General features: G+C 36.2%; 1 protein-coding gene across 1 annotated transcript in view; it reads left to right on the plus strand.

Moving 5' to 3' along the window:
• Positions 1 to 12897, plus strand: part of LOC141361723 (protein NLRC3-like) — an 843841-nt gene that overhangs the window by 397743 nt on the left and 433201 nt on the right. The window lies entirely within an intron of this gene.

The raw sequence follows: 12897 nt of genomic DNA on the forward strand, positions 1-12897 counted from the left end.
CACACAGATCTCAAGCTCCTGTTAGCAGATAAACATATAGAAAACCCTATACAGATGTGGCCTTTAAAAATGCGCGTTTTCTCCCGCGGCATTCGCCAAATCGTCTCGCAGAATTCCGCAAGTGTTTTCGGGGGGGCTACTTTGCCTTTTCCCTTAATGTTTTTCGCTTCACAGAAAATCCACCAGGTGGCGCATAAAAAACTAAATTTTTATATGCGTTGTCATTGCGGTTGTTTCCAGAAGTTAATAAGGGCATTGCCGTATATTTAACATTGCTATTAAAACAGCAAAGTGACGTCAACCCCTTTTTTTGCCAGCAAAACAGCCCATACAACGATAACTGTATGTACAATGCATTTATACTAAGTGCAACGGAGAATTGAGCCTAATACACGTAACTCTATTTACAATGAATATCTTGATTATTTGTGTTGTCGAATTTTGACACCGTTTCATTGTTTGTTCATAATATTTATAATTATGTCAGTTTTTCTAAAAGTATCAATATTTTAAGAGGTTAATGTGGTATAAAACCACAACCAATAAAGTTTAAAAATTATTCTTTAGAAAAACAGTGTTTAAACCCACGCAGAGCGAACAAGAAAACATAGGCCTATGCTTACATACTGTACAGTTGGCATATGATATCTTTATTTAGTTTTACATATTTATATTTATAATACCTTTAATAATGCCTTTTTTACGCATATAGGCAGTGTTGTGATTTTTTTTTTATCCTTTCAGCCGTAATTCATATCTGTAAAAATATCCAGTGGCTTTGTAAATATCATTAAAATAATGGATTAAAATAACTTTATAAAATCTCTTAATGTCACTTATGTATTTGACTAGAAATAGAACAGACATTTTTATATAAAATTGACTTAATATGTAAGCTATACTGCATCTAATAAATTAGCGAACAGAGAAACTGCGCCTTTTACATACAAAAAACACCCCCGAAGTTTTGAGTTTATGAATATTTACACTTACAATATGTACTTTGTGAAATGTGTGTGTAAAATAATCAATTTAATAACATGTGGCTTTATAAACAAACACGCCGAGTCTCCTTCCAGATACCTTATCTCAGACATTCGTATTCAACACTTTTCAAAACTTATTTATATAAAAAGTGTATTAATTAACTTAATAAAATCTCCTGTCGTCACTTATGTATTTTTTATTTGTTCAAACCAAAATAAATGATTAGAAATAGAACAGACATTTTCATTTAAAATGTATATTATATTATAAGCGTATGCTATAGGGGTGTAACGATATTACGAACCGAACCGAACGATCGCGATACACCACCCACGATACGAATCGCGAACCTCCCGTGCCGTGTCGCGGTACTCTCACGCCTCCTGCTGCCCATTGTTGAGGTTAATGTCACTTATTTCTGACTAACTAATCTATTTATTAAAAATATATATTTGCATATATTTGATTAAATTGTATTAGTACGACTAATAAGAGTTTTTTAAATGCTGTTCTAAATAGTATATTCCAAAGTTACTGTTTTCCAAGTGTCATGTCATGTCACGTGACTAGGGAGTGAGCGCAGGTCACAGGATGGCTGCTCCGCCTGAGATTGCAGATCCCCCGGACACATTTAAGTCTCTTCTGTGGGAACATTTTGGGTTTCCAGTGGAGTACAGGAATGGAATTTGTGTCGTAGACAAATCACACACAATCTGTCGTAACTGTGTGCGTGTGCTTGCGTGCGTGTCAGATCAGGTTAACCAAAGTGAAATAGAAGAGCGCGAGATCATTCTCCAGAACAAAAGTAAAAACGTAACAAGACATCGTCTGTCTGAGGTAAAAACAGAGGGTTTACACGTTTGTTGCTATTTTAATCGCAACAGTGATTTGATTTGTTTACATTTGCCTCTTCAGCACAAAGTTCGCGTGTTTAATCGCCTCCGCTGTCACTGTGAGAAAAAAAATCATTAATTCATCTGTTTCATGATGTTAAACATGTAAAGTGATGCATGGTCTCTCTCTGTTCATCTGTTCTCTTCTTCACAAATAAATAAACACATTTTAACTTGAATGCTCGTTTTGTAAGTGTAAAATGAACATGTAAACAAAAACAATTATTATCATTAAAGCATGAAATGACGAATAATAAGTGATGGAAGAATTTTTAAAAGTGAAAGTCTAACGCGACCTCTGTTGTGTGTGTGTGTGTGTGTGTGTGTGTGTGTGTGTGTGTGTGTGTGTGTGTGTGTGTGTGTGTGTGTGTGTGTGTGTGTGTGTGTGTGTGTGTGTGTGCGCGTGCGTGCATGTGTGTGTGATGATTACCTTGATAAGTTCATTACTGATAATAAACCCACATTATACTCAGATTTACAGATTCATAGTACATTTATTTCATGCATTAGTTGACTTCAACAGTAACATTTTCAGCATTTTAGCTAAGAAATTATATTCATCACCTGATAAACAGCTAATTACAGTCCTGCATTGCTAAAGTTAAAGTTTGATTTTAAGTTTGTTTGCCAAAGTTAATAAAGAAAACGTCAAGTTATTTTTGTTGTTGTTATTAAGTTAAGTTAATCTATTGTTCCTTAGCATTGCTGGTAAAATGACAGGAACCCTACACCCACAGCAAACCGAACCGAATCGGACCGAACCGTGGCTCCAAAACCGTAAACTGATCCGAACCGTGCAATTGGTGTATCGTTACACCCCTAGTATGCTACATCTAATAAAATAGCGAACAGAGAAACTGCGCCTTTTACGGACGAAAAAAACACCTCCGAAGTGTTGAGTTTATGAATATTTACACCTACAAATTGTACTTTGTGAAATGTGTGAGTAAAATAATAAATTTAATAACATATGGCTATATAGACAAACACGCCGCGTCTCCTTCCAGATATCTTATCTCAGACATTCGTTTTTAAAACTTATTTATATATAATCTAATTTATAAATTAAAAAAACTAAGTTTTAAGTTAAGACAATAATAAATATGTTTATCTTTATTGAAAGAAAAACGTAGAAAATGTTATTATGGGTATAGTTAATGCAAATAAAGTGTGCAGTATACAAAAAAATGCAAACAAATTATTTCTAAAAGTATCAATATTTTAAAGAGATAAAGGTGGTATAAAGAAAGACATGAGAAAAGTAGAGGTATGCAAAAGAGCACAGTTCAGATATTGTTAATTCAAGCGGTTTTATACACCTTTTAGCTTTGTTTGAATTGACAAGCATTTTATTCAGCACTGTCAAAACATTTTGTGATTGATTTACTGATTTATTACAGAAACTTGTTGTCAGAAGCAAAGCTATTGTACTAAGTATCTTTATATGTATGTTTTAAAGTTAAAAGTGTTGTAAAAATATATGAGTATTTTCTTATATTAAGAATAACAATATGATACATTCATATGGTGCTAAAATGCAATATAAATTATTCTGCAATATAAATTATTCTCAACCACCACCAATAAAGTTTTAACATTATTCTTTAAAAAACGGCGTTTAAACCCGTGGAGCGAACAAGAAAACATATGTTTATATGCTCATTCGGCATTTCATATGATCTTTTTTATTTACAGTTTTACAGTTTTAAAAGTGGCAAAAAAGTTCTTAAAATCTAATGAATACTGGTCTCTGTAAATATAACTGCAGATGACAGCAGATTAGATTCAGTTCACCTACTAAGAAATAGAAGAAGCGATGATTTGTGATTGATTGGGGCTAATAGAATGACTGCCACACTCAAAATACACCAAACCAAATGAGCACTTTATATTAATTCAATTCAATTCATATTGAATTGAATATTAAACTAAAGCAACACACAATGTGCAAGTCATGACAATGGCCGGGTTTCCCCAAAGCATCGTAAGGCTAAGTAATCGAATCGTCTTTTATTATAGAATTACGGGCTGTTTCCCAAATGCTTCGTAACTTAAGTTGCACTTGAAAATCATCGTAGATCTACGAGTGCTCTGGAGTAATCGTTCATTCATAAGTGCTTTTGGGAAACCGGGCCCAGACCTTGACGCTTTGTGTGTTTGACTTTAAATGGTGCGGCGCTGACTGGTCGGCGTTTGACATCAGAGTACCGCGAGAGCAAAGGTAAAGTCGGACAATTTGTAACATTTCGACTTGCTCTCGCGGTACTTGGATGTCTTCGGTGCCAAACTGTCTGCGCAGCGCCACATAGAAACGCCCTTTGACTCTTTACAGCAGAGTACCAGCAACATGAGAAGTGGTGGCACGCAAAAAAAGTGAAGGTATGCAGTACGATAAAATATAAAGTGTCTGTACTGCGAGCACTGGTTTAGTTATTTACATCGTGTGTTGCTCTTTCACCATTGTGCACCCGCGCACTCCCTCTGTAGTTTGTTGCTCGCGCTTCGGCTTCTGTAAACAATAGCCGTTTCTTAATACCAAGTAGGGGAGAGTGGAGCAAAATAAGCCAGTGGGTAAGTTGACCCACCCCCTTTATCTAGGCAACCATACAGATTTAACATAATTTCTATGTTAAAGAGAAGGACAAATTAAAAAGTTATGATTAAAGTGATTTTTTTTTACAAAAAACAGTTTTTATCCTATCAAAGTAAAATGTAGTATGCATAGCAGGTTGTTATGTCAAAGTAGATTTATTCAGGTCTAAACATTTATACCATAAATATTGGTGATAGGCTAATGTATAAAACCATGTGAATGATTTAACTAAAGATTAGCCTGAATTACTAAGCTAGGCAGTTTTCCCAAAATGGTGGCTGTGGGGTAAAGTGAACCAGATGGGGTAAACTGAACCAGCGGTTCAACCCCACATGAGGCACTGAAACCACTGAATATGTTTCATTAAAAAAATATATCTGTGTAGTTTCGCACAACTGATTTGTTCATTTTTAAACATTTTAGAAAACATATCATGCCAAGACATTACAATATTACTACATTTTTTTATGCATTTGGCGTTTTGGTCACACTGAAAAAAAACTTACCACTAAGAAACGTCCATTGACAATCTCCAAACAATAAGTTGTTCCTCAAAATCTGTATTTTCATCTGATACAGACTCAAACATGAGTGGATGACATCAGAGTACCGCGAGAGCGATTGAAACCTACCTCCTCCGCCTTATTTCTCGCGGTACTCTGATGTCATCTGCTTGTCTGCTCTTGCGGCGCTGCGTAAAGTTGACCACCCTAAAAACCGTACTGCTAAACTCGACAAGAATGTGTCTGTGTATACCATCACCTCCTTTATTAATTGTATAGCAGGAAAAGTTCTATTTTACTTCTCACCGTGAGAAATAGCTTACACGGTTTGGCGTGTGAGCGTGTGAACTGACAGAAATGCGTGTGTCTCACGGCGAATGCGTGGGACTTGAGAGCCGAGGTTATATCAACATATGTCAAATTACGTTACCCGATATCCACTTAATTTTAGTTATAAACATTCATTTAAAACAACTTACAGCATATGTAGTAGGCCTAGATTTGCATTTAAACAAAGAAACTGCAAGGGTGGGAATTAAAACGTCACACGCTGGTCAAAACTTGAAAAACCGGTTTTCTTTTGATTCCGTGAGAGGCGATTAGAAGTGGGGGTTGGCAAAGAATTGGCAGACCTGGGGGTAGGTGGTTTTTAATTTCTTGACTTTCTGTGTCACTGGTAGCTGCTAAAACTAGACGCATTACATTTTGGAATGAACTTTCATGTCGTTTTATTTATACACTGTAAAAAATATTTTCTGAATTTGTAAGTTAAGTTAGCATTAAATATGTTTTACAATTTTAAATGAATGTTTGCTTTTATTATAATTATAACTTAAATAACTGTAAATATTTATTAAAAATAATATTACACATTTTTTATCAAAAAGACAAATAACTTGATTCTCATTAATAATAGCCATGGAAAACAAACTTCTCATTTTCAAAGCCTCATACAGCTTGTGCCTGTGTGCGTTGAATTTGAGAGCGCTTTAAGCGTTTATTGTGTCTTTCAGCACATTAAATATATGACCCATTCTGTCTAAATGAGTGGGATGTTTTCAAATACTCTATTAATTAAACATCTAATACGTTTTCTGAGAGTGAAATGATTAATACTAAGATGCGTGTTATGTCTGACATCTTGGTTTCGGTTTAAAAACATGCAGGAATTTGAAAATAAAATGCAGGACTTGCTTGATGTTTAAAGAGTTATTAAGGGAGATAAAGTTCGGGACTGATTTATGTTAAAAAGTTATTAAGATCAACAAGACTCGCGCTGACTGACAGATCCGAAACGCACCACACAGACACGCCAGTAGCTGCACTGACAGAACTGTAAAAAACATCTGTTTTGGCAAGAATTTAAGAAAGCATATTAAGCATTACAACAAAACTTGTTAAGCTCATTATTAAATATGCCCATAGCCTACAGCGTTTGCGCAAACAGAACGAATTGTTTAAAAAAACGTTCTCATTAATCTTCATCTAAATTAATAAATAATCAGATATTCGTTTATAATTTCAAATAACAGTATGCTCTATTATTTAAAAGTCAATTTTGACTTAGTTCAAAACAAGCAAAATTATTTTAAACAAGGTAATTAGAAAGATGTAATTCAAATGTTTCAGCTGTTATTTACTAACTTTTTTTAATGTTAATTGCAATTCATGTCATAATAATCTTCAGTATAAATTTTGCTTTTAAAATGTTACATTTTCATATCTTTATCTATTTACTTGTTTATTTTATATTCACCTAGATTGACAATGAAGCTGGCTTTAACTTGAAGTAATTAAAAGATCATCTGTGACCGAAGTCACGGAGACACGGAGTTATTAACGAATATTTTATTATCAGAGTGCAGCATTTTATCAAGGTTTTCTGGTCTTGTGTAATTAAATAAAACAAAAAAACTAAAAGGGTAATTTTTTTACAGTAGGATTAAAAGAAGTTTGATATTAGGAGCGTTTTAAAACTAATTCCAAAACATCTCGAGTTTCTAAATAAGGGACGCGCAGAAAATGTCATTCATGTAATTTTATAGATTACACTCATTCACTTCACACACATATTATACGTGCTTTAAGGGCTTTATAATTTAGCTGTTACAGTAAACACTTGATTATGTCTGGCCGAATATTTTTTCTGTTATTCGGATGAATTCGCTATTCGTTTTAAAGCCATTATCCGTGCCCTTCCGAATAACGCATTCGGCTTCGGGCACATCCCTAATATATATATATATATATATACTGATAAGCATTCGTCAAATATATATATATATATATATATATATATATATATATATATATATATATATATATATATATATATATATATATATATATATATATATATATATATATATATATTTGACGAATGCTTATCAGTACATTACTTTTTTGTTTCTTCAACTTTAAAGATGAATATTCTCCTTTAGAGATGGGCAATTTTTTGCAATAGCACATTATATTCAAAATTTTGAGCTCATAAAAAAATATTTTTCGCTTATTTAAATGACTTATTTATGTTTTTATGCACGTTTAGTTTTGGTGCAATTTCCCAAAAGCTTATAATTAGGAAATACACACAACACGCTTACCTTATATTTTCTTATATTTCTACTTATATTCCTACTGTTCAGTAATGCAGAAAAGCGCAACACAACCATGTTAAAGCTATTAAAACGTTCAGATGCAAAAATGAACTAAATGTAAATTTAGATAAACTAGTTAATGATATTGCGTAAATGCGCTCGGTCTCTTCAAAGGTCTTCGTGAGTTATTTTGTTATAAGACTCAGTTATCATACATCACGTCTCTTGTACTGTAAGTACACGGAAAAAAATAAGACAAAATATAGCTGCAAGCAGCAATTGCCGGGTTTCGAGCATTAAAGCACGTCAAAAACGTCAGACGTCGATTACCAGGCTGAGGAGTTGCACCCGAATACAGACACAATGAATGATATACCACCTCGCTCCAGAAAAACGAAAGAGATGGTCAAAAACGGATCATACAGACTATTTATGCTTACACACATGTGCACCTATAAGACAAACATGTAATGTCCTTAATGTGAAGTTATAAGGATAATTTGTTAACGAGAATAAGTTATTCAGATTTATACGGAAACATACAATTCAGAAATGGCTGTGTTTAGTTTAACTAAAAGGCCATTCATTGAGTTGTGGTATGGTCATCAATGGTTCAAACAGACTGCGGACGTGCATATACGACACAAACAGCAGCGCAGCAGACCGCAAAGACTTACAGTGGACAGCACATCAAAGATGTCAGACGTCGTCGACCAGGCTGATCCAGCATCCACAAAAACGAAAGAGATGGTCAGAAACAGTTCATACAGACTATGTATGCTTAAACACACGTGCACCTATAGGACAAACATGTCACGTGCTTAATGTGAAGTCATTCGCTTGGGTTCAAGCGATTTGGCATCTTATGACCTTTAAGGGCATGCCTGAGTAGATTTGCTGCATTGTACAAAATAAATGATGAAAAGTAAGCTACCAGACACACTTGTTCATAGTTGTCGTCATAGCCGAACCCCATGTCTCTAAGATGTTCTATAACTGAGATACAGCTCTTGCTAAATGGTTGCTAGGGTATTCTCATTGGTTGCTAGGGAGTGAACTGCAATCCACCAATGATTATACTCAAAGCCATGAAAGGCACAATCTATGATGACTCATGATTTTAGATGTAAGGTTGCAGTATTTTTAAGTGAAAATAACAAATAACCACTAGGTGGCGCTATGTCAAACTCGTGCATGCAACCTCGGGTCATGACTGTGTTACATGTAGCTAGTATCACGGCTATTTACTTTAGTTTAGTGAAGAAACAATTGTATGACCATTAGGCTTACTCAATGTCAAAGGTTTTGTTCAATTATGAGGCCAACTACTGGTGTAGGCAAAAACATTTTTTGTATTGCCTCATACTCTGCTCAGACATCAGCATATCACATCTGGTAGAAAAATGTCATTTCATAGCGGAGTTATAACCATTTATGTGTAGAAAACACAAAAAATGAATGTAATTTTTCGTTTTTTGCAATTTTCGGCCATTTCTGATGGAAATTTTAACATAACGCCGATAGAGTTTTTTGTTCAGAAGGTAAAGTTAATTTCTTCCTATGGTGTTTTCGAGTCGATCGGAATAACCCTCGCGGAGTTATTCACGCATGTTTTGTAAGCACAGTTTTTGCAGTGCAGAACTAACCGTAAGGCAAAACCTGGTATGTTTGGTATCGTAGGACTTGGAAACAATTCAGGATGATAAAAAAACAACTCCCATGAAAATCTCTTCACCACAGATAAAATTATAGCCGTGAAAGTTGTAACCATTGCATAATCACAGTATTTAGTGCCATTTTCCCCGTTATAGCGCCATCTAGTGTCCGATCGGCGAGCTTTTTATATCACCGCCTTAGACCGATGGCCTACAAATATGATTCAAGCCCCGTGATGATATCTCAAACGACTCTCGAGTTACGGCCGTTTTAATGTTTTAAGCTCCGCCCAGTTTGGTTTTTGGCCACTCCTTGCGTGATTGAATGTAAATTTAATTTTTTTTTAATAATTATTTATAGTCACACTCCACAGAATCAATCAGCCTTGGTTAGGTTCAGATCGGGCGAAAAACCAAGGACTAGTTCGCAAAAGTAGGTTTGAACGTTATCGCCAATAACTCACAAACCGTTTGATTGACAGCAACGCTTCCAGAGGCAAAGTTTTTCGTCATGAGCCGATCTATCATATGATGTCATGTTTGTTTGTGTACGTCAAACGTCACGTGATACAGGCACCGAAATATGGTATTACGCCCCCTAGTGGCCAAATGACACCAAAATTCTTACAGGCCTTCAGGAGCAGTACACAAAGAATCACAGTGCGTTTCGTTCCGATCGACCTTTGTTAACCCTGTCAAATCAGTCCTCAACCTTCATTGGCCGACGACGGCCATGTTTTTGAAGATACGCCAATGTCCTTCTAGACCCTCATGGTACATTGCACAAAGACATACAATACAAAATATTAAGTGTATCGGGCTAACGGTTGTGTAGTAATAGCCATTCCCGATCTCAAGCCTGTTACAGCGCCACCTAGTGACCAAAATCCGCATCTTTTTTATTGTGATCCCGGAATGAGCTGGTACATATGTGTACCAAACCTCGTTAAGATATCTCAAACCGTTCACGAGTTATAGCCATTTCAGTGACGATAGATTACTTCCTGTATGGAGTTTTGGTGCCCCCTAGTGACCCTGAAGCGGAATTTCAAATTCTGTTCGATAATTATTTACCTACTCACTCCACAGATTTCTCCTGCATTGGAACGATTCCGATCGGGCGAAAAACCTAGGACTAGTTCATTTTGGCTTGAAATGCATATTATGCAAATAGCGAAAAAATTTGCATACCGGAAATGAAATCGGAGATATACATTTTTTAAGTTTGGAGCCAGGGATTACAATGATACCAAACACTTGAGTGTATGATGTCCGGTTTAGGAGTTATGAGCCCAAACGCGTCGGGCATTGCTATAGCGCCACCTATGGGCCGATTTGGCTGATTCACTGTATCTGAGTAGCCTGCTAATATACAACCAGTTGACCAAGTGGCAAGTTTCTCCGACTTACGGTTTGTGCTGGGCGATGCGTTTTATGGCGGAAAAATAATAAATAAATATAGCTGCAAGCAGCAATTGCCGGGTTTCGAGCATTAAAGCACGTCAAAAACGTCAGACGTCGATTACCAGGCCGAGGAGTTGCCCCCGAATACAGACACAATGAATGATAGACCACCTCGCTCCAGAAAAACAAAAGAGATGGTCAAAAACGGATAATACAGACTATTTATGCTTACACACATGTGCACATATGAGACAAACATGTAATGTCCTTAATGTGACATTATGAGGATAATTTGTTAACGAGAATTAGTTATTCAGATTTATACGAAAACATACAATTCAGAAATGGCTAACTAAAAGGCCATTGAGTCGTAGTATGGTCATCAATGGTTCAAACAGGCTGCGAGCGTGCATATACGACACAAACAGCAGCGCAGGAGACCGCAAAGACCTACAGTGGACAGCACATTAAAGATGTCAGACGTCGTCAACCAGGCTGATCCAGCATCCACAAAAACGAAAGAGATGGTCAGAAACAGTTCATACAGACTATGTATGCTTAAACATACGTGCACCTATAGGACAAACATGTCACGTCCTTAATGTGAAGTCATTCGCTTGGGTTCAAGCGATTTGGGACCTTATGACCTTTAAGGGCATGCCTGAGTAGATTTGCTGCATTGTACAAAATAAATGATGAAAAGTTAGCTACCAGACACACTTGTTCATAGTTGTCAGCAAAAAAAGGTGCTATCATTCAGTGAAATGTCTCCCTCTCTTCTCACGGAACATTGACAAACAGAACACTGAAGGAAATGTTTGTGGTGCTTGCAGTGGCAAAACTCGAGTCACAAAATGTTAAAAAAGTGTTAATGAGTAAAAATAGCCGAACCCCATGTCTCTATGATGTTCTGATACAGAGATACAGCTCTTGCTAAATGGTTGCTAGGGTATTCTCATTGGTTGCTAGGGAGTGAACTGCAATCCACCAATGATTATACTCAAAGCCATGAAAGGCACAATCTATGATGACTCATGATTTTAGATGTAAGGTTGCAGTATTTTTAAGTGAAAATAACAAATAACCACTAGGTGGCACTATGTCAAACTCGTGCATGCAACCTCGGGTCATGACTGTGTTACATGTAGCTAGTATCACGGCTATTCACTTTAGTTTAGTGAAGAAACAATTGTATGACCATTTGGCTTACTCAATGTCAAAGGTTTTGTTCAATTATGAGGCCAACTAGTGGTGTAGGCAAACAATTTTTTTTTGTATTGCCTCAGACTCTGCTCAGACATCAGCGTATCAAATCTGGTAAAAAAAAGTCATTTCGTTGCGGAGTTATAACCATTTATGTGTAAAAAACATATAATTTGGAGATAATTTTTCGTTTTTTGCAATTTTTGGCCATTTCTGATGGAAATTTTAACATAACGCTAATAGAGTTTTTTGTTCAGAAGGTAAAGTTAATTTCTTCCTATGGTCGTTTCGAGTCGATCGGAAAAACCCTCGCGGAGTTATTCGCGCGTGTTTTGTAAGTGCTATTTTTGCTGTGCAGAACTAACTGTAATGCGAAATCTGGCATGATTGGTATCGTAGGACTCGGAAACAATTCAGGATGCTAAAAAAACAACTCCCATGAAAATCTCTTCACCACAGATAAAGTTATAGGCAAGAAAGTTGTAACCATTGCATAATCACAGTATTTAGTGCCATTTTCCCAGTTATAGCGCCATCTAGTGTCTGATCGGCGAGCTTTTTATATTACGACCTTAGACCGATGGCCTACACATATGATTCAAGCCCCATGATGATATCTCAAACGCCTCTCGAGTTATGGCCGTTTAAATGTTTTAAGCTCCGCCCAGTTCGGATTTTGGCCACTCCTTGCGTGTTTGAATACAAATGTCAACTTTTTTTGATAATTATTCATATTCACACTCCACAGAATCAATCAGCCTTGGTTAGGTTCGGATCGGGTGAAAAACCTAGGACTAGTTCGCAAAAGTATGTTTGAATGTTATCGTCAATAACTAACGAACCGTTTGATTGACAGCAATGCTTCAAGTGGCAAAGTTTTTCGTCATGAGACAATCTATCATATGATTTCATGTTTGTGTGTGTATGTCAAACGTCACATGATGCAGGCACCAAAATACGATATAACGCCCCCCTAGTGGCCAAATGACACCATAATTCTTACAAGCCGTCAGGAGCAGTACACAAAGAAGCACAGTGCGTTTCGTTCCGATCGACCTCCGT

This window comes from Misgurnus anguillicaudatus, chromosome 24, assembly GCF_027580225.2.
Source record: "Misgurnus anguillicaudatus chromosome 24, ASM2758022v2, whole genome shotgun sequence".
Classification (NCBI taxonomy): domain Eukaryota; kingdom Metazoa; phylum Chordata; class Actinopteri; order Cypriniformes; family Cobitidae; genus Misgurnus; species Misgurnus anguillicaudatus.